This window comes from Bos indicus x Bos taurus, chromosome 23, assembly GCF_003369695.1.
Source record: "Bos indicus x Bos taurus breed Angus x Brahman F1 hybrid chromosome 23, Bos_hybrid_MaternalHap_v2.0, whole genome shotgun sequence".
In the NCBI taxonomy this organism is placed as follows: domain Eukaryota; kingdom Metazoa; phylum Chordata; class Mammalia; order Artiodactyla; family Bovidae; genus Bos; species Bos indicus x Bos taurus.
In genome coordinates, this window is record NC_040098.1 from 37,196,910 (window position 1) to 37,224,031 (window position 27,122).

At 40.4% G+C, this 27,122-nt stretch overlaps 1 long non-coding RNA gene across 14 annotated transcripts in view; it reads right to left on the minus strand.

The window, feature by feature from the left end:
• The window catches only part of LOC113881407, a 527,961-nt gene that overhangs the window by 255,847 nt on the left and 244,992 nt on the right, over nucleotides 1-27,122 (minus strand). For 10 of the 14 annotated variants that reach the window (XR_003508031.1, XR_003508027.1, XR_003508030.1 and 7 more), the window contains one exon: nucleotides 8,976-9,109. The exons of the other annotated variants lie outside the window; for them this stretch is intronic. This is a non-coding gene — a long non-coding RNA (uncharacterized LOC113881407). The remainder of the gene's footprint in view (nucleotides 1-8,975; nucleotides 9,110-27,122) is intronic. 14 annotated transcript variants of the gene reach the window in all.

Below are 27,122 nucleotides of genomic sequence, written 5' to 3' on the forward strand. Positions count from 1 at the left end.
AAATGGTGTCAACATCCAAGATAAGGTTTTGGCCTTGGTCCCTCTGCTTCACCATTTTTTGTTTTTCTGTTTTTTGTTTGTTTTTAAACCAATCACCTGGATAAAGCAAAAGGAGTATTTGTCATATTTTTTAATTGCTCAATAAACAACTTGTGTTATACATTATTTCTTAGCCACAAACACTTCTACCTACACGATCACCCTTTGCCTTCACAACTATCTGATGAGGGAGTTGAAACATTATTTTCCATTTTATAAATGAGGAAACTGAGACATCTTGATTGAATTAATAACTTCAAATAACAAAGCTAGAAAACAGAGCTAGGACTTAATCTTAAGTCTCCTGACTTCACATTTTGACCAAAGCCTGGGACAGTAAAACAACCATAGATGAAGGATATATATCAACAGATCTCAACAAGCAGAAGTTGAGGGGAAATATCTGAGAAATGACATCAAATTTGACCAGTGTGTCCAGATGGGTGCCATTTTGTTACTGGGATGTCCTGAAATAGCTCCATGAGCATTATGAGACAGTCGATTCACTACTTCAGCCAAGCTGCATTTCATATCCAGAGAAAAAAGGATCAGCATCCGTCTCTTGGCTATGCAAGATCCTTCAGTGCTTTGTGAAGACCATACGAGGGGCAGCAGACCACCAGAGAACAGTTATCAAGATGATAAGGGGATAAGAAACCATGACACATGAAGACCATCTGAAGGAATTACTGGTATTAAACTAGAGAAAACGTAACCATGGACAGGAAGAAAAGACCAATAGCTGTCTCCAAATACACATGTGTTAGACTGTCATGAGAGGGAAGAAACAGAACAAGTCAATCGTGTATTAGAGTTTGATCAGGAAATGATACGAATCACTATGAATAAAATAAAATAAGGGATTTATTAAAGGAATTAAAACTTACACATGGTAGGGGCTATGTCTACTGTTTGGTCTGGAATCGCTATAGCTCAGGGAAGGCGAGGCAGTTGAGAAAGGAGAGCTGGATATGAAGTGGGGGGCCACAAGGGAAAACTGAGACCCATGTCTCCCACCATCTCTCCAATGTGAATGAGGAGGCGGGGCCGGCAGGAGATGCTGGTGCCTTCACCACAGAGAAGCGCACCTGCATTCACACTCGCAGGACGTGGAGAGGCCAATGGAGGAGGCAGAGGAAGAGGAGACCCAAACCAGCACCGGGGACCAGAGATGAAGGACACGGCGTGTGAGCCGCAGGGTGCCTGGTGCCCTATGTCAACCTGCAGAGCATGAGAACGGACTGCTCTTGTACTTCCACCTCCAAAACCTTGCACGTTTCTCTTGTGGCCAAGCCTAACCAAGAACCATGAATGGGGACTGCGTGAGAAAGGAATTCTGGGAATTACCATTTCAGTTTAGCAAAGCGAGAACAGTACAAAGTCACCAAAACAGGAAACTTAGACTCCTGACCGGTACAAGTGTGGGAGGTACTCAAAGACTGCAGGGACTCCAGAAAGTATCAACTCTCTATGGTCAGCTCTACTCCATCTTGGCTCAGGTATCATTTCTGCCAAATGTCATGGGTAGAAAAAGTGATTCACCCATCAGATGTGGTATTTAACATCCTTTCCCATCCAGGAAGTAGCATTATCAAAGTATCAAGACATACAATGGTTGAAAGATCCTGTGTTGAGAGTAAACGCTTTCAGTGTGGGCATGTAGTCACTATAGCACTGTACAAGAAAACAAATAGAACCTGAAATTATTTTCCATGCCATCTTCCATGCCATTTTGATTTTTATACTTCAAAAAAGTTCACAATAGCCATAAAGGAATATATTTTTCCATTCTAGTCTTTATGTGGTCCAAACTTCCCAACCACATGGGCAACAACTGTGAAAGGGATATTGCCTCTTGACTATGAAAAACCCAACAGTATCTCTGACACAAAGAGGCAGAAATGGTGATATCTTTCCAGGCTTTCAACTTATTGGGACTGGGGTTCAAGGTCCTCTCCTTGCTCTTTAACTTCTTTCAGTGAAGCTCTATCAGGCGATATGGTTTTTCTTTTTCTTGCTAGTCTCCTCTGAACGAGACCTTGGAGACTGGTACAACAGGAGGAAGAGGCATGAAGACAGCTTGCATCTAGATCATTTACATCCTGCTAAGGGACCTGCTCCTTGTTCTCATCCTGAACCAGTGCCAATCAACCTGGACTTCCAAGATCCAAGGCGGGAGATACCACAATCCAAGTCAACCTAATGGGGGGTTATGGCAGCCTACCAAAACAACAACAGAAACATGGAAAGTTCTCCAAATAGCTAAGGGAAAATCCATATTTGGCATATTTGCAACTTTTTTTGCCAATAAACTTCTGATCTTGCACAACCGTACCTGCCCTTTGGCATCTAAATGTCCTATTCTTGGTTCAACTTTTGTATCAGTTTCTCCTTTCCAAGGAATTCACAGCTACTGAAGTTCTTGCCTCGTAGTAACTTCCAAATTGCACAAACCACTTTACATGTCAGATGCCATGTTACTTTTATTGTTATAAAAGGTACTCCCCATCTTCTAGTTCTGACTCATCCCAGCAGTTTTCTTTGTTCTAGCTTCCTATGATCAACAACCAGAAGCAACACTTATTAGGGAAACAGACTTGGTGGGGTAACGGGGCACCGGTTGGGGTGGGCAGGCGGGAGTTAAGTTAAACATATCAATACTACCAAAGTCTAGGAGTCACACGTTTGTGGAACTTCTCCATGAGATGTAGTCTAACAGCTCACACTAGAGTGGTTCAAATACCCCCTGCCAGCAGCACTGCACCAGCTCATGCCATACACACTGGAGTCACCAGCCGATGCCAGCGAGAATCTGCAGATTAATGAAATTCTCCACCAGTGCTGCAGACATGCCCACAGCTTTCTTTCTTAAACATGATATTAATGCATTTCAGGCTCTGAGTTTATGGTCTGTGCTGATTTTTTCTGATGGCTGAGTTACGCCCACCAAGACAACATAACATCCAGACAGCAACCCCAAGGGCAAAGTGAGGAGGATTTTCTGATTATGTCATCAAACAGGAAACCTCATGGAGACTTTGGGATTAATGTATTTTCCACTGGAGCTGAAAGCAGGCAGGATGTAGTCACTGGAAGGGAAAAGAGGGAGGAGAAAATGCTAGTAGGGGTGGAGGTAGTGTCTTTAAAATGACATTTAAAGAAATCACTCATTTATTCACATCTAAAACCTCCAAGCAAATAAAGATTTGGAAACTTCAACTGACTCTGGTAATAAGCAAATTGCAGAAGCACTGGATACGAATGCACCCCACAAAGAACTTCTCTAAACCATGGCACCATTCTTGCTCCAGATGGCATGGAAAATAATTTATAAATGACAAAAGTTCAATGGGTGTGTGGCAGCTGTTCAGTTCGAGCTCTTGGGCCACCCACTTCAGTAGAACTGAGAGCTTTCAATCAACTCTTGCCTCTCAGAGGGGCTTCAAACAGCATCAGAACATGTATACAATATGTTCTCAAAAAGTAGCTGGCCAAAAATGAAAGATTAGAAAATCAAGTTAAATGGAAATGGAAAATACAAATACATACTGTCTTCTCCGAAATCCATAAAACCAAGCAGGAACTAACAAAGGACTTTGAGTTTTCAAAACTAAATTTTGCATGACCTTCCTTTTTTGCCCTTCATATGTACTCAACAGCTTTCTTTCACATAGAAGAGATATATCTCCTATTTTGGCAACATTATTTTAATAGTAGTCAGTAGTGTGCTTGTCTCTCTCCCTTCATTCATTCCTACAACCCCATATGTTAAAAAAAAAAAAAAAATGAAAGCATTCCAGCTTAACATTATTACAATTTCTACTTTGAACATAACATCACCCATTTTATCTTTCTGCTCTGAACCTTCAAACAAAACCAACAAATTCTAAGGGACCACCAGGATGCAAAATAAACACTCTCTGCCTGTGAATTTAGGAAGGGTTGCTCAGTTGCTTTTAAGTCCAGGTAAATCATTTACAAAAATAGAAAGGTGAACAGAGATAATTCTATTAACTAAATTCTTTGAGTTACTTAAAACCAAGGTGCATTATAAAACGAATACAACCTTAACAATTTGTCACTTTCAAAAGAACCAGTTTAAGCATGGCAGCCATAGCAGGTAAGGTCATACTTTAAGCAGGGAAAACTTTTAGGGCAGTAAATGTTGCAAAGCCATCTGTTGGGAAGGACTCTTACGTATGCGCTCTTAATTGACTACAGAAGCTTTCTAAGTGTTAATCTGACCAGGTTCAAACTGGACAGCACGTGGAAGGATGATAAACAGCTGACACCCTTTGTAAGCTACCCAACACAGCAAGCTAAGATCCTACCACTGGAGGAGCCGCCCACCTCTCATTCCTGCTTCAGGCCTGTCCATAAACAGATGTCTTAAATGAGGGGGTGGGTTGCCGGGACCCAGGAGGTGAGTCACCGTTCCTTCACCCTAATAGTATGCATGAGGTCTGATGCAAAAAAATAAAAAATAAAACAAAACAACACAGCAGCAGAACAACATCTTAACAAAGCAAGAAGTATACTAAGCTAACTTATAGTGAACGCATTTAACTGAAATTATTCACAATCACAAGAGATCTTAAAAAACCACCAATACCAGCTGAAAATGGACGTGACCTCCAAATTCATGTTTAATTTCATATAAACCCTTGGAGTATGCTTGCCTAGTCGTTTTTTTAATACCATTTAGCTCATTGTGCAGCTTATGATTTATCTTTTATATACTGTTCTACTTGTTCATCTATAAATGACAAATGTAAGAATTAGTGAAAATTGGGCAAATATTGTATGCCTGGAGGGAGTAAGATCAAGAGAAACATTAAAAGCAATCATTTTTTGTATCTTTTTTTTAAAACACATTTTCTACACTTTCCAGCTGTTACTAGGGATGAAAAGTCAGAAATGTGGTATTTTCTTTCCAAATAGTAAAGTCATTTGGACACCTACTCAGAGTTGGGCAATAGATACAAAGATCTGGCAAATGTTGAAATTATTCTGAAGATACCATTAAGTATTAAATTTCATACCAAAGACATTTTATTCACTGTGCAGAATATCTCTAGTTAAACAAATTATTCAAAACTTGAGACTGAATATATTCAATAAAGCTGTCGAAGAACAAGGATCCGTTGTCTCCTTTCTTTGCCTCAAGGAACTTGGACAGACAGCCACCAGACAGTCTGCTGAACTCTCTGCGGACCTCGAGGGTGAATTTCTGTAGGACAATCTCGAGACTACAAAATGAACTGAAGCAAGTGGTTCTGTAACATAAGACTCTCTGTGTTAGGATTTTATACTAAATTAGTTTGAGTCGGTGGCTGCTTCTGACCAAGTCCACTCACCAAAGATAGAATCGGTTGAAATCTGTGGCACAATGGAATTAATACAATTAGAGCTCTTTAGAATATATGTCCTGACACAAGGTTAAAGTACGGCAGCCAATGCTATTTATACAGACTACAGCAAAGGACATAGTCCACAGCTGCTTAAGCGCAACGAGACCTATCTCCCCATGTCTGCAAAGCACACTATTCACACCAGAACTTCTTCTGGCAACAAGATCTGGCTACCTTTTATGGAGATAATCCAGTTTGAAATGTTTTAATCCAAATAAACAGATTATTAAAAGCAGATCATTGCTACATGATGTCCAGACTTACCATAGAGCTACAGTAATCAAGACAGTGGGATACCAGTGAAAGAATAGAAAACACATGAATGGAACGGAGTCTAGAAACAGACCCACATAAATACCTACAAATGCTGGTCTTTGCAAAGGAACAAAAGGGACACAATGCAACAAGGACTGTATTTTCAACAAATGGTGCTGGAACTGGCATCCACATGGAAAAAAAAAAAAATTAACCCAGACACAGACCTTACACTCATCACAAAAATTAACTCAAAATGGATCATGGAAGACCTAAATGTCAAGCACAAAACCATATAACTCACCACAGAAGTTAACCACAGGAGAAAACGTAGATGACCTTGGGTATGAAAATGACTTTTTAGATATAACACAAAAGGCACAATCCATGAAAGAAAGAACTGATAACCTGCTGCTGCTGCCAAGTCACTTCAGTCATGTCCGACTCTGTGCGACCCCATAGACGGCAGCCCACCAGGCTCCCCCATCCCTGGGATTCTCCAGGCAAGAACATTGGAGTGGGTTGCCATTTCCTTCTCCAATGCCTGAAAGTGAAAAGTGAAAGTGAAGTCGCTCAGTCGTGTCCAACTCTTCACGACCCCATGGACTGCAGTCCACCAGGCTCCTCTGTCCATGGGATAATCCAGGCAAGAGTACTGGAGTGGGGTGCCAATTGATAAGCTGGATGTCATTAAAGTTAAAAACCTCTGTTCTATCGAAGAAAATGTCACAAGCATGAGGACAAGGCACAGACTGGGGGAAAATATTTATCTGATAAAGGTCTAGTATTTAAAATATACACAGACAACACTTAAAACTCAACAGTAAGAAAACAACACGAAGAAAAAACGGGCCAAAGATCTTAAAAGCTATTTCACCAAGGAAGACATGCAGACAAATAAGCACATGAAAAGATACTCATCGTATGTCATCAAGGAAAGGCAATTAAGACAATAAGATATCACTACACATCTATTAAGATGGCCAAAATCCAGAACCCTGACAACACCAAATGCTGGCCAGGATGTGAAACAACAGGAACTCTCATTCATTGCTGATTGGAATGCAGAATAGTAAAGTCGCTTTCAAAGACAGTTTGACAGTTTCTTGCAAAACTAAAGATTTTCTTACCATATGATCTGGCAATCATGATCCTTGGTATTTACCAAAGGAGTTGAATACTTATGTCCACATAAAAGCCTCCACACATATTTATGACAGCTTTATTCATAACTGCCAAAATGTGGAAGCAGTCAAGATGGCCTTCATTAGGTGACTGGATAAAGAAGCTATGGTATATTCAGACAACGGACTACTATCCAGTTCTAAGAGGAAATAAGCTGTCAGGCCATGAAAATACATAGAGGAAATTTAAATGTATATTATGAAATGAAAGAAGCCAACTGGAGAAGGCTACCCACTGTGAGATACCAACTCAATCACATCCTGGAAAAGGCATTGTTACAGAGACACTAAAAAGATTAGTGGTTGCTGGGAAGGAAAGGAATGAATAGGTAGAAGGCAGATGATTCCAGGGGCAGTGAGAATACTTTGTATACCATAATGATGGATACACATTATCATACATTTGTCCAAAGCAAAGATACAACACCAAGAAGAAACCGTCAACTATGGACTCTGGGCCATAACCATGCGTCAGCACAGGTTTATCAAATGTACTGCTCTTGTGGGGAATGTTGATGATGTATGTGAGGGCTGTGGGGAGGTATATGGGAAATCTCTTCATTTTGCTGTGAACCTTAAACTGCTCTAAAACCTGTCTTAAATTTCAAAATCATAAAAATAAAATCTTTTAAAAAATCATTAAGCCTGGTGTGCTGCAGTTCATGGACACAACTTAGCAACTGAACAACAACAAAGATGACCCTAGATCATCCCTGAACTTTCTCTGATGACAGAAACCATCTACATATACACTTTCCGGCCTGGTAGTTCCCAGCTACTAAGCATTGAAATGTAGCTATTGTAATGGAGGAACCAAATTTTCAGTTTTATTTCATGTTAATTGATTTTATTTGAAATTTAGAGACCTGCATTTATATTTTATAGCTCAGCTGGTAAAGAATCTGCCTGCAATGCAGGAGACCCCAGTTCGATTCCTGGGTTGGGAAGATCAGCTAGAGAAGGCATAGGCTACCCACTCCAGTATTCTTGGGCTTCCCTTGTGGCTCAGCTGGTAAAGAATCCGCTTGCAATGCAGGAGACCTGGGTTCGATCCCTGAGTTGGGAGGATCCCCTGGAAAAGGGAAAGGCTACCCACTCCAGTATTCTGGCCTGGAGAATTTCACAGACTATAGTTCATGGGGTCACAGAGAGTCAGACACAACTGAGCGATTTTCATATCACTTAACTGGATAGTGGCCACCATGCTGGACGGCATGGCTCCAGAAAGCTCAACCAGTAAGAAAAAATTCCCAGCTTGAGTCGTGCTTCAAAAACCTAGAATACAAGAATAATAATTGCAACTATAATTAGGATTCAATTTTAACAGACCAAGAGCTTCCCAATTAGCTCAGTGGTAAAGAATCCACCTGCCAATGCAGGAGACACAGAGACAGGTTCAATCTCTGGGTCGGGAATATCCACTGGAGTAGGAAATGGCAACTTGCTCCAATATTCTTGCCTGGAAAATTCCATGGACAGAGGAGCCTGGCGGGCTACAGTCCAAAGAGTCGGACATAACTGAGCGGCTGAGCACTCACACATTAACAGATCAAACGTGGTGGACTCTCAACCTTAGGACCCAAGGTAAAAACTAGCAGGGAGCATCAGTCTTTAAAAAAAAAAAAAAGCATACTTGAAATTACTGTGTCATTTGATTTTTAGTGAACCATAGATATTTTTCAGACATTATTAGTATCTGCAGAAAGGCAATGAGTTATTATAAAAATGGGAAACAGACTGCCCCATGAGTATTTTCGAAAGGAAACGTACAACTGAAACAAACACTCACTCCTTTTTATTGGTATCACTCACCCCTAATTTTAAGAATGAGATGACAGAAAAGGCCTTGTCTGGCACTTTACGATTTGCATTATTGTACCTTGATAGACATAACGGTGAGTTGATCTTGTCAGTTATAAACAGTGTTTTCACACTTCCTATAGAAGTGCGCCTTCATTATTATTCAACATTTAATTAAGTCATAACACCAAAAAGATCTGGTAGTTTCAGCACATACGCTGTACACAGCTGACTACAGAAACAGAGCTGGAACTTGAGACTGTAAGTAATACTTCAGGTAGAATACCTGATGTTGACAGACGTGAGCACAGGGCACCAACTAGGACAGTGGAGCACGCACAGATAATCACGACGGATGGTCGCTCCAGCACTCTGTGTGACCACGAGGAAGTCACGCCTCCAACACCTCAGTTTTCTAATCTGAAAAATGGGGATAGTAATATTGACTTAATACTAAGTCCACCCTGGGTAGAATGCTCTGTGCAGACAGAAGAATTGTGTAAATTTTGTTAGTCATACTATAAGATTGTCTGGCCCCATCACTTCATGGGAAATAGATGGGGAAAGAGTGGAAACAGTCTCAGACTTTATTTTTTTGGGCTCCAAAATCACTGCAGATGGTGACTGCAGCCATGAAATTAAAAGACACTTACTCCTCGGAAGGAAAGTTATGACCAACCTAGAGAGCATATTCAAAAGCAGAGACATTACTTTGCCAACAAAGGTCCATCTAGTCAAGGCTATGGTTTTTCCTGTGGTCATATATGGATGTGAGAGTTGGACTGTGAAGAAAGCTGAGCACCGAAGAATTGATGTTTTTGAACTGTGGTGTTGGAGAAGACTCTTGAGAGTCCCTTGGACTGCAAGGAGATCCAACCAGTCCATTCTAAAGGAGATCAGCCCTGGGTGTTCTTTGGAAAGAATGATGCTAAAGCTGAAACTCCAGTACTTTGGCCACCTCATGCGAAGAGTTGACTCAATGGAAAAGACTCTGATTCTGGGAGGGATTGGGGGCAGGAGGAGAAGGGGATGACAGAGGATGAGATGGCTGGATGGCATCACCGACTCGATGGACGTGAGTTTGAGTGAACTCCGGGAGTTGGTGATGGACAGGGAGGCCTGGCGTGCTGCGATTCATGGGGCCATGAAGAGTCGGACACAACTGAGCGACTGAACTGAACTGAAGATTGTGTTTGGTTATTTCAATTTACAAAAACTCTGGGACAGTTAGGACCCCAGTGCCAACTCACCCTTTGTCATGTCTGGACAGGTCTTTTAAAAATCCTGAACAACAGGAATTTAAACTTCTTTATCACAGAGGACTAGTAGTCCCTTTGATATATCCTGTTCCTTCCCTGCTGTTCAAGACACTGATGTTCTTAACACAGAGTGAAGGAAATAAATACTTCATTCCAATAGTCTTTCCAATTCCTATGAACATGCTACTTCTCTGTCCTCAGACCTTGTCAGACATTAGGTTTCCTTTTGGAGGAGAGATTAATGAGGCAAGAAGTGGAACGAACAGTCATAGATTCTGAAAAATTTTGAGCTCAAGAGACCTTAGAGGCCATCCAGTCTAATCCTCTAATTTTGTTTTTTGGAACTTAAACCCTGGTAGGCTAAATTGTTTGCTCTGATTTTCAAGGAAATTCTATTCCCAGTCTCTTCTACACCACTGCATCAAAAGTTGACATCAACATTTACTCAGAGCTGACTGGTTCTGTGGTCCTGGTATCCATTTATTGGGACTTTTCAGGTGATGACAGCAATAATTATAGCAATGACAATGTGCACATAAAAAATGAATACCAGTAACTGACTGTTAACAAAGTTATATAAGGTTTTTTCTTAGGACAGGACCATTTAAAGGAACACATGGAAGAGCACATACCTTCCTAAAAAGCCCCAAAATCTGCAAGTATAACCTGCTGGATATTACAGATAAATTTAATCCCAACAAATTATTTAGAAATTACACTTAGGCCTCTCTCCTCCTTTATTCAATATAATCTAAAACCACATTGACTTGCTGTAAAACTAATGTTCCTTCCACTAAACAAACTCACTCCTAAGAGAGCCTAGAAGGGAAAAAAAAAAGTCGAGAACCAGTAGTGCCCTTACTTGTAAAAGTCACTACGTTAAAAAATGTGTAAAGGAGTCTTGAAACCAACGACTAAAATACATTTCAGATATTATCAATGGTATTATCTTATCTATTTGTCAATGCTTCCCATTACCTGATTCAATTGAACTGACTGCCGATTCATCTTCCAGTGGGGAGACAATAATTAAAAACAGTCTCACACAAAGCTCTAAGTGGGAGAGTGTGTGTGTGTTGGCCTGACCCACACTCTTCTCCTGTTTTCACTATTCCTTCTCTTTGGTAGCAGGTTCTAGAGTATTCTGATGCTATTAGAAATCTCACTTTCCTTTCTGGTATCTATCACCAAATTTTCAAATACGGACCACTCTGAACCACCCATCATTGACCAACGGAAAGGAGCGCAAGTTTTGAAATCAGACTGACCTTTGAAACTACACTCCCAACTATCAGCCAAATGAATTTCAGTTTTTTCTTGTACAATACTATAAATGTTATGTCATAGGGTAATAGGAAAATGAAAGATACTACATGCAAAACATCCAGCACAGTATATGAAAACAGTGCCCAGAAAAATGGCATGTACCACTGCCATCTTCAGCAGTAAACAGTTACAGAAGTTACAGCTTTCTTTTTAATGGAAGAAAATCAAATCCCTTCCCTTAAGGAGCTTTCAAGGCAACCCAGGGCCCAATAACCTCACAGTGACATGAATGGCATTGTAATCAGCAGAAGCTACCAGCCAAATGAGAGCACAGCAGAAAAGAGAAATTCAAGAGGAGCGAGGGGCGAGTCTTAAGTGGAATAATTGGAGATGCTTCCTGGAACAACCAAGACTTGAACTGTAACCTAAAGCCCAGCTCAAGATGAAAACGCACAGAGGAGGAGATGCAGCTCCCGCAGGCTGAGACGCAACCGTAGCAAAGCTAACTGCAGCGGAGATGTACCTCTGTAAGCAAGGGTAGAGCAAAACAGAGCTTTCACACTTGGATATCAGGAGTGGCAACGAATGGAGTCCACTTTGGGCGAGCCTGGAACACCTGTCTAAGAAACACAAGTCATCCTGCGATAGGGGAGGAAGCACGGAACTTTCCTCACAGTGGAGCGACACATACCCAGTGTGCAGCAGGAAGAGGCAGGGAAACGTGAAGGTAGGGGGAAGCAGAGCGGGACGGCGACCTGGGGACCAGAGTTTCTGCCTCCACAGTGGGCCAGGTCAGTGCACTGCTTTCTCCCCTGGCTTACTCCACTAGAACGGAAATGGGACAGCCTCACACAGTATACAGAGCACGTGCTTATTAGTCCAGTGAATGGGAACAAAGATGACAGAGAGGGTGCAAGTCTTTTTAGGGTGTCACAGAACCAGGAGGAGCAAGCTAGAGTAGGGTATAAACCAGGGGGAGGCCAAGCCTTTTAGCAAGGTTGAGCCTGTGGTCACTAAAGGAAGCATTAAGTGGTCTGCAGTAGGATTACAAGTAAGGATGAGGTTCCTGGTAACGGACAAGGCAGATGGAGGGTTGGGCAGGGTTGGGGGCAAGGGTGAAAGAAGTCTAATGCCAGGAATGGGAGGGCCATGAGAAACTGACCCAACCAAAAGAACAACTTAATTTCATGGAGTTACTGAGGTCTTTATAATTACCACCCCTGGGTGATTCTCCTATGTATAATACATGGAAACCTTTCAAGGTTGGTGCTCACCACCTCGTGGGTCTACCTTCATCTCTAGAAGATTCTTCTCCATCCTTTTCCTGCAGCAGCTGCTTTACATCCTGAATGGCTTAGGGCTGCATGTTCTGACTCATAAACCTTAAAAAGACATCTAAGGCTCCCTACTCATTGTAGGCTGTAGCAACAAGGCAGACAGACACAGCTTTTGCTTTTATAGAGTTCACAGCGTAGTGAAGAAGTGGGGAAGAAGAACAGAGAGCAAAACATTCATTAAACAAATAAATGCAAGATAATGTCATTATTAAACAAATACATGATAATGTCAAGAGATAAAAGAGATTTTAAAAAATATATCAAGGCAGTGATGCACTGGGGCTGGGTGAGACTGCTCTGGTTTGGAGTCATCATAGGAGAAATCTGAGCTGAGCAAGAAAGGTGCTCTAGGCACAAACATTAAGAAGGAGCTTGCTCTATGAATGGGAAAGAAAGAAATCCCTGTTGAAAGAACCTGAGGAGGACGGTGGTACAAAGTAGGCACCCACTCTATGCCAGGTGCTAAATTGGGCACTTGGCATTCATGATCTCCTTAATCTGCAAAACAATTCAAGCTGCAACCATTCACACTTGGTGGATGAACACATAGGCTCACAGAAGTTAAGTAAGCTGACCAGGAGGATAGATTATAAAAGGTCACATCTGACGCTCAGCGTCCAGGGACCAAGAGCTTACAAGGTAGTTTGGTTTAAAAGACAGGGAGAGAGGACGGGCCTGCAGGTGTGCGTGCGGAGACCTGCACTCAGGGTTGAGCCTACAAGGCTGGAAAAGAGAGGGCTGCTAACAGTTCAAGAAAGATGACACTCAAGGAAGCCTGGGTTTTAGCCCGTAACAGTGAACTTGGTTTTAGATCGATGTGGGGCAGGGAGGCAGGGAACAGCTGGGCAAAGAAATTCTGACAGGTGAGTGGAAATATACTGAATTTCTGAAGAAACGCTGGGCCTGACGATGTGGCTCCAGCCATATGGGTTGGAAAACCACATCTCTATGGTTTTCTATGTGGGAAAGTAGTGTCCACATTGGCTGCAAGAGTAGACCAATATGTCACTAACCTTCAGGAAACATGGAGGAATTTTCCCTGTTACCCACCAACAGGATTCACCCCATAAACACACACACATACACAGAGAATTTAAGCTAATGGCCCTACTACACAAATTCACAGCAAAATGACTTGTTATATAGATTCAAATGTGCTGAATAAAAATGCTGCAAAATCATTTGGGCTTTGACTTTTTAATGGTATTCAATTGATGTCATTAGAACAGAAGAATTAGACTTGTAATTATTCCCTTATGGGTTCTGCTGCTGTCTTGGAAAAAAAAAAGGAAGAGCATTCATTTCTGTTCCCAAAGCAACTTATTTGGGGAGAAATTAGATGGGTTAAAGACAGCAAAAATCAAGTTTCCCCATGTACAGGGGGAGAAGAAATAAATGTGTGTCAACAGTGAATACTGGCCCTCCCCTGAGCAGGGCACCATTTGAAAGGTGCAGCAGTGAGCCGGAGCCCTTCTCCCAGGCTTCAGCGTGCTCACCAAGCTCCGCACTCTAACACTTCATTAACATGCTAATGTGCGCCCATTATTTTGTGCAAGTTCCATCCTCTGCATCTTTTGAAGTCTCTATCAACTGCAGCTGAATGCAAGGGACTTACTGCTGAAAAAGACCCCAAAACCAACTTACACCATTATTAATAAGAAACAATATGCTGTTCAAGAGGTGTTCCCCCCCAACTCCCAATTTAAGGCTTTAGCAGGTCAATCATTCTTTCTGTGAACATCACTGAGAAAAGAAGCTGATTTCTTCTGAAGCATAAGCAAACTAGTATTAACTCTACCAGGTAAACACACACACACTAAATGCCAAGGTATTAGAGCTATGTGGTGATTGCAGGCATGGTTTCTTGGAAAAAGTAATGAACTAAGAGAAAATCTGATTTCAATTTGAGGTTCTCTCACAGCCTAACTCTGTAATCTTCAGTGAGTCATCTGACCTCACTGGGAACTCATTTTGTTATTTACAGTATGTTGAGTGTCTGAGATTACCTTTAAGATTTTTTTATCACACAGATAATCCACGATCAAAGGATATTGTTACTTAAACAACTGTTAAACCTTCAATTTCTATATTTCAACTATTTTAGAATCATTTTTATGGATTTGTTTTATTTGCCTTTATCTTCTAGTGACTCCAACTGCTGAAAAGAATAGCTATATCTCTATAAAGAACAATTTGAAATGTAAGAAGGTTTGTAATTTGTACTGTAATAAATTTCATACAAGATGATGAAATAGTCGGAGAAACTGGAAAATTGCAAATAGAACTTAGTAAAAAGATGTTACTACTTCTGTTGTATTTTATAAATTCAAATACATTATAGAAATTTCCTGGTGGTCAAATGTTTAGGACTCTGTGTCTCACTGAAGACAGAGGGCCTAGGTTCAATCCCAGGTCAGGGAACTCAGATTCCACAAGCCACGTGGCATAACTCAAAAAAAAAAATAATCAAATACATTTCTAATCAAAAATTTAGTTGAATTGTGAGAAATTTAAGATTCAAATGGAAAAATACAGTTCACAGACATCTAAGTCCATTCTGAAGAAAAGCGACAAGGAAGATTAACTCATATATTGAAATATACAACCAAGCTACAGTAACAAAAGAGCATGAACTGTGGTTAAAAAACAAACCAGTGGAGCACAAAGGGGTACCCACTTGCCAAGGAAATGAGAACCATCATATGGAAATATAAAACTGAATTCCCTCCTACCACCCTATACACACAGTGGACTCTTCGGAGGGGTAAAGACCTAAATGTGAAAAAATCAACTATAGGTAGTATAGATTTTATGATGGGGGGACAGAGAATAACTTATATGATGAAGTCTTCACAGTAAAATCTGGATGTACTACATTAAAGATTTAGGGGTTTTTTGTTCACTAAAAACACATCATGGACAACGTTAACAGAGAAATAAGAAGCTAGGAGAATACTTGTCAAGTTTAACACCACCTAGAGACTATCTGGAAGACACAAAGAACTTATGCAAATCAACAGGAAAAACACAACTTCCAGTGGATAAATATGCACTCAATTTAAAGGGGAAATTTATGGAAGAGAAACATCCAAAAGACAACAAGTATATCTGCTGGTTTAGCAGTAAAGAACCTGCCTGCGAATGCACAAGACCCGGGTTTGATCCCTGGCTAGGGAAGGTCCCCTGAAGAAGGAAATGGCAACCCACTCCAGTATTCTTGCCTGGGAAATCTCATGGACAAAGGAGCATTGCAGGCTACAGTCCATGAGGTTGCCAAAGAGCTGGACATGACTTATCAACTAAACAGCACATCAAGAGATAGTCAAATTAATCTGTCAGATAAAAGCAACAAAAAGATGTCATTTTACACCCACTATACAGAAACGGGGGAAATGAGAACACTTACTAACGGTAAGTATTGGAGGGAATACAGGTATATAAGCACTCTTACAGTTGGTGGCAGTGTGGACTAGTGAATCATTTTGGAGGTAATCCCAGAGTACTTTGAGAAATTACACTGTTTCACAGTATCTGAACTGTATACATATGCCCTGTGGCCCAGAGATTGTATCAATCTAGATCCCAGATAAAGGCCCCTTGGTAGTTTCCAGGAGGGGCTGTGCTTGAGGCTGTTCACAGCAGCTGTTAGTGGTGAGGTAAGATGAAGGACAGCATGGGTGTATGGATTTCACAGGCAGTCAGCACGCACAGGTTGGATCCCTGGTCCTACATGCTACACACCAAAAAGTTTTTTAAACTTTGTAATTAAAAAAATTTAAGACAACTGGGTACTCATTCCTGGTGGAGAATATAAGTCAACTGTGTTCTAGGCACATTGTAACATGATGTGAGATGCAACAGGTTCAGTTCAGTTGCTCAGTTGTGTCCAGCTCTTTGCGACCCCATGGAGTGCAACACACCAGGCTTCCCTATCACCAACTCCTGGAGCTTGCTCAAACTCATGTCCATCGAGTCGGTGATGCCATCTCATCCTCTGTCATCCCCTTCTCCTCCTCCCTTCTATCTTCCCCAGCATCAGGGTCTTTTCCAATGAGTCAGTTCTTCACATCAGGTGGCCAAAGTATTGGAGCTTCAGCTTCAACATCAGTCCTTCCAATGAATATTCAGGACTGATTTCCTTTAAGATGGACTGGTTTGATCTCCTTGCAGTCCAAGGGACTTTCAAGAGTCTTCTCCATTACCACAGCTCAAAAGCATCAATTCTTCGGTGCTCAGCTTTCTTTATGGTCCAACTCTCACATCCATACACAGCTTTGACTTGAAGGACGTTTGTCAGCAAAGTAATATCTCTGCTTTGTAATATGCTGTCTAGGTTGGTCATAACCTTTCTTTCAAGGAGCAAGCATCTTTTAATTTCATAGCTTGCATTCTTCATTGCAGTGATTTTGGAGCCCAAAAAAATAAAGTCTGTCACTGTTTCCATTGTTTCCCCATCCATTTGCCATGAGGTGATGGGACCGGATGCCATGATCTTAGTTTTCTGAATGCTGATTTTTTTTTAAATTTTATTTTATTTTTAAACTTCACAACATTGTATTAGTTTTGCCAAATATCGAAATGAACCCGCCACAGGTATACCTGTGTTCCCTATCCTGAACCCTCCTCCCTTCTCCCTCCCCATACCCTCCCTCTGGGTCGTCCCAGTGCACCAGCCCCAAGCATCCAGTATCGTGCATCAAACCTGGGCTGGTGACTCGTTTCATACATGATACTATACATGTTTCAATGCCATTCTCCCAAATCTCCCCACCCTCTCCCTCTCACACAGAGTCCATAAGACTGATCTATACATCAGTGTCTCTTTTGCTGTCTCGTACACAGGGTTATTGTTACCATCTTTCTAAATACCATATATATGCGTTAGTATACTGTATTGGTGTTTTTCTTTCTGGCTTACTTCACTCTGTATAATAGGCTCCAGTTTCATCCACCTCATTAGAACTGAGTCAAATGTATTCTTTTTAATGGCTGAGTAATACTCCATTGTGTATATGTACCATAGCTTTCTTATCCATTCATCTGCTGATGGGCATCTAGGTTGCTTCCATGTCCTGGCTATTATAAACAGTGCTGCGATGAACACTGGGGTACACGTGTCTCTTTCCCTTCTGGTTTCCTCAGTGTGTATGCCCAGCAGTGGGATTGCTGGATCATAAGGCAGTTCTATTTCCAGTTTTTTAAGGAATCTCCACACTGTTCTCCATAGTGACTGTACTAGTTTTGAATGCTGAGTTTTAAGTCAGCTTTTTCACTCACCTCTTTCACTTTCATCAAGAAGCTCTTTAGTTCCTCTTCACTTTCTGCCAAAATGGTGATGTCATCTACATATCTGAGGTTATTGGTATTTCTCTTGATTCCAGCTTGTGCTTTATCCAGCCCGACATTTCACATGATATATTCATCATATAAATTAAATAAGCAGGGTGACAATATACAGCCTTGATGTACTCCTTTCCCAATTTGGAACCAGTCTGTTGTTCCATGTCCAGTTCTAACTCTTGCTTTTTGAACTGCATACATATTTCTCAGCAGGCAGGTCAGGTGGTCTGGTATTCCCATCTCTTAAAGAATTTTCCACAGTTTGTTGTGATCCACACAGTCAAAGGCTTTGGTGTAGTCAAAAAAGCAAAAGTAGATGTTTTTCTGGAACTCTTAGCTTTTTCAATGATTCAGTGGATGTTGGCAATTTGATCTCTGGTTCCTCTGCCTTTTCTAAATCCAGCTTGAACATCTGGAATTTCTCAGTTCACATACTGTTGAAGCCTGGCTTGGAGAATTTGGAGCATTACTCTGCTAGCATGTGAGATGAGTGCAACTGTGCAGTAGTGTGAACATTCTTTGGCATTGCCTTTCTTGGGGATTGGAATGAAAACTGACTTTTTCCAGTCCTATGGCCATTGCTGAGTGTTCCAAATTTTCTGGTATATTGAGTCCAGCACTTTAACAGTATCATCTTTTAGGACTTGAAATAGCTCACCTTAAATTCCATCACCTCCACTAGCTTTGTTAATAGTGATGCTTCCTAAGGCCCACTTGACTTCACTGACTCCAGGATGTCTAGCTCTAGGTGAGTGGTCACACCACCATGGTTATCTGGGTCATGAAGATCTTTTTTGTATAGTTCTGTGTACTCTCACCCCCTCTTAATATCTTCTGCTTCTGTTAGGTCCATACCATTTCGGTTCTTTACTGTGCCCATCTACTGTGCCTTGACATCTCTAATTTTCTTGAAGATATCTCCAGTCTTTCCCATTCTACTGTTTTCCTCTGTTTCTTTCACTGTAATATACCAGTGATAACTGTAACGTTCCATGATGTTAGATGCAACAGGTTAGGTATACATATAGCAGTATTTATGGCCTTGAAAACAACACTGAGTGGAGAAAATTTTATAGGATATATAACATATTTACATAAATTAAAATGCAGGTACAATAAATTCAAAATATGAAACTATGAGCATTTTAAAAGAACATGTTCATTGACAAGTACATACACTTTGAAAACTGGGCTTTTTAAATGAACAGAATTGGAGTTACAGGATGATGTCCAAAAGCCCTGCAGACGTGCAGCACCCTATGGAAATGTTTGTTCGTACGTGTGTGTGTGTGTGTGTATTAAACAAAAGTTTCACAAAAATAACATTCTTATTATACTTAATGTGCTCTGTTTATATTTTATTATTTATAATGCTGATCTCTATGAAATCGATTGCATAACTACATGGTTAAAACTTAATTTTAAAGCACAGATCTAGATAATAATAAGGGCATTATAGTGAGTCCCTGGAATAATAACAGTGCCATGCATTCATTTTCTATTTAAGTACAGAAAGCAGAACTGAGAAGAAGCCTCTCTTCTGCAGCCTTGTCTCAGAGACTCACATCCACAGGGAATGGCTGACAGCCTGGGCTGCTCCTTGTCACGTGATTCAGACCTAAACAGCACTTCCGGAGAGTGAACTTTTCACCCCTCCTTCAGCCCTGGCTTGTCTGCCTAAGAAAAAACTAAAGCAGGAAATGATATGCCACTTGCTAAAGCATCAAGGGATTATTTTAAAACATAAAGGAACACTTTCAAACATTCCTTAGATGCATTTCTATGTCTATATACTTATAAACAATAGTATGCAGACATAAGAAAATACAGTCGCTGTCCTGGGAATGGAAAGTTGGAAGATATGAAAAGGGCAGACGTGCTCAGGAGCAAAACAATAAAACAAAAACCTTGGAAACAGGAGTAGGGTTGCACAGACTTCAAGAGAGCAGGAAGCTAAGTCAGAGTAGGAGGGGAAGGCTGCAGGAGACCTGGAATGTCCATCTGCTCTTCCCAGTGTGCGGCTCAATAAAAATTAAAAGTAAACAAAAATTTCCACTCCAAATCAACAGAAAACTGCCTTTTGAGGGCAACTTTAAGTCCTTCTTCTATCGAAAGGTCTTATCAGAAAACATATTTATTGGGTCAGTACTGAAAATAGTCATGTTAAAGAATTTTAACAGGGTCAGATATATCTGGGCTAAATGAGTTTTTTTTTTTAAAAGAAAGTACAATACAGAGCAGGGCAAAGAACCTTGTTTCTACCTTTGCAGCTGCACCCAAGCTCAGAGATAAGAACATGTGGACAGGTTCAGAAACAGAACACCAGCATCCTCTCCCCACACACAGAGCCAACAGCACTCTAACCCCCTTCTCCTCCCTCCATCACACAATGTTCCCTGTGGAGCGAGACCCAGGAGCTGGCTGTATGAACTCGGATTTGAGGCTGGCATCTACCTAGGGCTACCATCAACTCTCAGAAAACATAACTAATTAAGAAGAGACATTAGGAAAACAAAACAAAACAAAAATCTGAAGATAACTAGATTCCATCTAACTGAAAGCACCCGCAGAGGAAACAGAATTTGCACAAAGGAGAGGTATGACTTCTGGACTATCAGGTAGAAAAAGGTAAATAGCCAGCTATGCAGATAAGACAGGAAGAAAGCTAACAGACTGCAGCAGGTACATTTAAGAGAGATGGACACAGAGGAGCCAGGAAGCAGTTCTGGTGTATTTACCAAATACTGGGCCTTCACTCACAGGTATTCACAAAGTGCAAAAGTACACATACGATGTTAAATATAATGACCAGCTACTTTCAGTTTTGAGGAAAATATAGCAAGAGAACAGCAATACTGAAAGCTACCATTTACTGAAAAGGCTCTTTACAATATATCATTGCTAGTGCTTCCAACAATTCTGCAAGGTAAATAACATCCCCTTTCACAGATGAAGAGATATATCATCACAGATGATAAGCAAAGTCCTTTAACATAGATGTTAAAGGTTACACAGGAAGAACTAAGTTGCAGAACCAATTTAACCCAAAGCATTCTTATTTCAAAATGGTTTCACCATTGTACACTGATTCTAAAAAGTAAACCCAAATGAAAATTGTTATGTGAAAAAGACTCTCCTCCACTCAAAAAGACTAACATGGGTTAAGCTCTGAAACTGTAAATTACCAATGACAATTTCCTGGTTTTGATTACTTTACTCTGCTTACTGAAGACACCATACCATTTGGGGAACCTGGGAAAAGGGTGCATGGACATTCTGTGATTTTTGGACCTTCTTGTGACCTAAAATTATTTTTAAAACTAACAGGAATGATTTTTTTTTTTAATCAGGTAACTTTTCCCCTTTAGATATACAGATGGTCCCTTATATCCACTGGTCCAAATGTGTGGATTCAACAACTACGTACCAAAAACATGCAGAAAAAATTCCAGTAAGTTCCAAAAGGCAAAACTTGAGTTTGCTTTGAGACTATTCACGTAAGATGTACACTGTGTCTACAACTATGACATTTACTGTTAAGTAATCTGGAGATGACTTTGTTACAGGGAAGGATGCTATTTGCAAATACAACACCATTTTATACAAGGGAGTTGAGCATCCCCATATTTTGCTATCTGTAGGAGTCATGGAACTAATCTCCTATGGATACCAAGGGAACGAGAAACAACTTTGTATATCATCAATATAGCTTTACTTATCTGAGATATATTTCATATATAAATATATATTTGAGATATATATATTGGAGATAAGTATTTCTTTTGAAGATTTTTTTCCAAAGCTAATTCTCAGTTGTCTGCAGTGACCATAAGGAATAAAATACTGGATCCCTTCTACTCCCATTCAGTAGTAACAAAGTTTCATTCAACACTCTTGACCACATGGCCCTGGACTACTTCATCTATACAAATGTAGGTGCTCCCACAGAACTCCCAGATTCCTCACGCCTGTTTAACATGTTTCCATACAGAACTCAGGGAAAGGGCTACCATTCATAACTAAATTGAACATCATCAGAAAAAAATGCCTAGCTGACATTAAAAAGAGTATGGGACAAGAAATTTGCTTTTTGTCCCTAAGAATTACTAAGCCCCCTTTTTCCAGTAAATGGGACAATTTTCAAACAGCTCCCCTTTATTGAGCAACATCTATGTCATTAAAAGTATTCACTATCATGACAAAGCTCTAAAGCAGAAATTAACACGCCCACGTCACATATGTGGAAAGCGTGCCAGATTAACACGAAGTTGTGAATCTATTCAGTAATAAAGGGAGGATTCAAACTCAGGTCTATATGACTCTGAAGACGATATACCTTCCATAACTCTGCCCTCCACACTTTCAAGGCTATGCTTTAAAAAAACATCCATTCTATTACTCATTAACCAAACCTCAATGGCAAAATATCCATTCTGAGCACATTCACACGTTAAAAAAAAAAAAAAACAAACTCAATATTCATGCCTTGCTTCTATTTGAAGCTAAAGTTTGTTACTAAAGCTGAAGAAAATCTTAGAAGTATGAAAGAAATGCAAGCGGTATTCCAAGTAACAATATGTGTGTGCTCAAGTGGGAAACATGAGAAGAGGATCTGCCAGATTCGTTTTGGCCTCATCTGATACTATCTCACTGATCTGGGTCCAACTTAGATTTGTTTCTCTCTGCCTTTCCCTCCCCCACTTCCTCTTCGTTCCAGAAGCATAGGAAAACCATAGCAAAGAAGCTGGCTAGAATTTCCAAGAACACACTGAAAGCGCTATCATAGAAAGAAATGGCCATCCAGTCCAAGCATAACCTTATTTCAATGAAGAAAAATCGAAAAACAGGACAGCAGATCTTTATGGGATGAAAAATAATACCTGGAAACAAAATTATCTAAACACTGATTATGAAGACAAATAGATTTGGGGAGAGGAAAGCTCCAAAGAACTAATTAAATATGCTTTTTCCTCTGTGTTTATGCACAGGACATTGTAATTTACTCTGAGTCAACCTCAAGTTGCATGTACTTTTTAATTCAATTTTTTTAAGTCTTTAATTATGTTTAATTCCACTTGCAGCTTTTGTTCCCCGGCACTGATCCCCATCTGTAATGAATCTCAGATTTCTGATATTTGTAACTGAACTCATGAGAATTCAGCATTAGTTCTGATGGTCTAGAAGTTTCATGGCACTGCCCTTGATGTCTATCTACATTGTGAAACTGGTAGTATTTTTTTTTTTTAAAGAAGCAATCAGTTCTCGATTGGTTATGCCCTTCAAAAGGATCAGGATAAAAATGGCTAGTTGATTCATATTTTTAAAGTCATCTCAGTGTTTTCTCCCTATGGTGATACTTTATGGTGTCTCTAATTCTTTCCCTCCTACTTCTTGATTAATTTAGGTACTGTACTATATTAGTACAACCGTAAAAAATAAATAACTTTTTAGTAAACCAAACATACAGGCTTAAGACTCCTCTTAGCTCCCAGACAACTAAGTACTATCTAACAATTAAAAGCAATGAAGATTTCCATTCTTATACTCAGGTGCCCAGGTAACAATGCTATGAAGTCTAATCTGCAAGTTCCCTAACCCTCCCCTCCAAAAATAAGGTAAGACTACATAACTGAGTCAGACACTGCTAATCTTGGGAAGTACCACAGGAAATAATATTTTAGTAACTTCCCTAACACGTTAACAGTCAAAAGGAGGAGATAAAGTTAACAGACAATTATAATTCAGTGTGATGAGGGATGTTACAAGGAGAAACACAGGGTGCTACACAAATATATAAGAAGGAATTTTAACACAATCTAAAGAGATGGGTTACGGGTGTTCAAAAGAGTCCCAGAGAAAATGATGTCCACAAAGACTAGGAGACAAGGATCTATGTATGCTACATCCCCTATATGGCTGTAACAGGCTATAAACTGGCAGTAACAGGTGTGGGGGGAGATGTAGAAAAACTGGAACCCTCATGCATTATACATCACCGGCAGGAACATAGAGTTGTATAGCCGCTTTGAGAAACAGTTAACAATTTCTCAAAATGTTAAAGAATTACCCTATGACCCAGTAATTTTCACTCCTAGATATATACCCAAGAGAATAGAAAACATATGTCCACAGGAAAACTCGTATATGAATGTTCGCAGCAATATTATTCAAAATAGCTCCAAAGTGAATACAACCCAAATGTCCATCAACTGATGAATGGATCAATAAAATGTGGTACAGTCCAAGATGAACTATTATACAGTCAAAAAGAGAACAAAGTATTGATAAATGCTGGAAAATGCATGAATGTAGATGAATCTTCAAAATATGAAGTGAAAGAAGCCAGACATAAAAGGTCAGAAATTGTATGATTCCATTTATATGAACTGTCCAGAATAAGGAGATTCCTAGAGACAAAGCAGATTAGTGGTTTCCAGGGGGCATAGGGAATGGAGTGACTACTCATGAGTACGAAGTTCCTTTCAATGGTGATAAGAATATTCTGGAATTAGATCATGATCACAATCTTAGAACTTGGTGACTATACTAAAAACTGCTGAATTGACTGAACTATACACTTTGAAGTGGAAAACACTAAGGAAAATATGAGGGCTTCCCGGGTGGCTCAGACGGTAAAGAATCTGCCTGCAGTGCAGCAGACCCAGGTTCAATCCCTGGGTCGGGAGGATCCCCTGGAGGAGAGCATGGCAATCCACTCCAGTATTCTTGCCTAGAGAATTCCATGGACAGAGGAGCCTGGTGGGCTATTATCCATGACGCTGCAAAGAGTCAGACATGACTGAGTATGACTAACACTCACTTTTTTCAAGGCATATGAAATGAATCTCAATATGCTGGATGAAGCACAAGCTGGAATCAAGACTGCTGGGAAAAATCAAAAACCTCAGATATGCAGATGACACCACCCTTATGGCAGAAAGTGAAGAGGAACTCAAAAGCCTCTTGAAGAAAGTGAAAGAGGAGAGTGAAAAAATTGGCTTAAAGCTCAACATTCAGAAAACGAAGATAATGGCATCCGGTCCCATCACTTCATGGCAAATAGATGGGGAGACAATGGCTGACTTTTATGTTTTGGGGCTCCAAAATCACTGCAGATGGTGACTGAAGCCATTAAAAGATGAAATTAAATTTTAAAGACACTTGATCCTTAGAAGGAAAGTTATGACCAATCTAGATAGCATATTAAAAAGCAGAGACATTACTTTGCCAACAAAGGCCTGTCTAGTCGAAGCTATGGTTTTTCCAGTAGTCATGTATGGATGTGCGAGTTGGACTGTAAAGAAAGCTGAGTGCCGAAGAATTGATGCTTTTGAACTGTGGTGTTGGAGAAGACTCTTGAGAGTCCCTTGGACTGCAAGGAGATCCAACCAGTCCATCCTAAAGGAGATCAGTCCTGGGTATTCACTGGAAGGACTGATGTTGAAGCTGAAACTCCAATACTCTGGCCACCTGGTAGGCTACGATCCAAGGGGTCACAAAGAGTTGGACACGACTGAGCAACTTCACTTTCAGCAAGTTGGTAAGGTAGGAAGTTTGAAGTGAATGGAGTAAGATATGAACAACCTCTATCCAAAAAAAAAAAAAAGGAAAGAGTGGTGACCAGAAAACAAACCAGTTACTACGTTTCCCACACTTGCTTTACAAAAAAATAAAATCAGCTTCCATCATAAAGCAAACTACTTAAGACACAAAATGTTTCCAATTTCTACACACTAAACAAATACATACTAGTGAAATATTTTTTTAACACTTCCTCTATTGCAGGTTCTTTTCACATAAGACTTCATTTGTTTCTTATCCCAACACTGTTTACAGATTGTGAAGATGAGCAGCTAGTAAAAAGCAGAGCCAAGATTGGAATGCATGGATTCCAGCTCTAGGTTCTAAGTTTCTAATCACCACCTAGACTGCCTGGACATCCATTCCCTTTACTCCATGGAAGACTTCTAAAGCCTGGGTAGTATGAGAAATTCCAGGTAGTTCATTCCCATTCAGTTGCTAGTGTTTCTCAAAAGAGACAAATGGGACCCAATATTCAAAATACTATAGTCAGAAAGATATAGAGGAGAGACCAAACCAAAGGGAGGGGACCTGCTTACAAAAGCATGTAAACCATGTGTTGAGATGTTTCGCAGGCTCTCCTATGCCTGAGTTCACCCTACCCGTTGCCCCCAAATGTGCTTATCGAGTCCTAGCTCCATTCATTGTGACTGTATTTCCTTCTTCCGAGTAGTCATTCATTACCCATCCCTCCAGGCACTGGTCAAAATCTCTCTCCTCTCAGTCAGTTGGTCTCTTCTTTCATTTTACAGTTTGTTAATGCTGGTCTATCCACGATCATTTAGCGCTTATTCAGGTAACAGGCAGTTCGATTTCTTCCTTCAAACCCTTTTAGGAAAGGAGCAGACTATAAATAAATAAAAGCATGTAAGGCTTAATGCTCTGTAAGAACCGCGTGGGCTGCATCGTGAGCCTGACCAGCAGGACTTCGGGGACAGCGAGTCCTCGAGAGTCAGGTGCAGGTGACTGGCTCCCCAGGCCCCCGAGTCCCTCAAAAGCACCCTCCTTCCAGGAAGATCCCAAGTTTGCTAGCTTCTCTGGTGCACAAATTCATTTGCATTTGCAAATATGCAAACTTGCTGAGCTTCAATATGTGAACTTGAAATAAGACCCGCAGTCACAATATTTTTGCCAAAGTCAACATTTTTCTTTGCATCTTGATTCTCTGATCTTCGGTCTGGCTTTCTTTATGTTTGGTTTTGATCCTGTCTTCATTTCCACTGTCCTTCCTGAACACTTTAAAATGTGTGCCTTCCCTCTTACAAAACAGTAAAGAAAGTTTAAGGCGTGGCTTTGGGGAGAAGAGAAGCATCACTAAAAAAAAAAAAAAAAAAAATCAGTGCACAGTGTTAACCATGCAAAAACCGACGGCATTTGTTCTTTCATCAGTGTAGAAGGGATTAAATGTCCAACTGCCAAATGGAAATTCCTTTAACCAGCCTCTCTAGTCTGTACATAAATTATAGATATTGTGATAGTTGCAATGGTAGCAGTAGTAATAACAAAACACATAGCATTTATCCTACACCAAGTATCCTTCTAACCATTTGACTGGTTATTAGTCACATGGTTCGCACAGTAACTCCATTACATACGTACTATCATTACCTACTTGACTGCTGAGATGGAACACAGACAGGTTAGGTCACC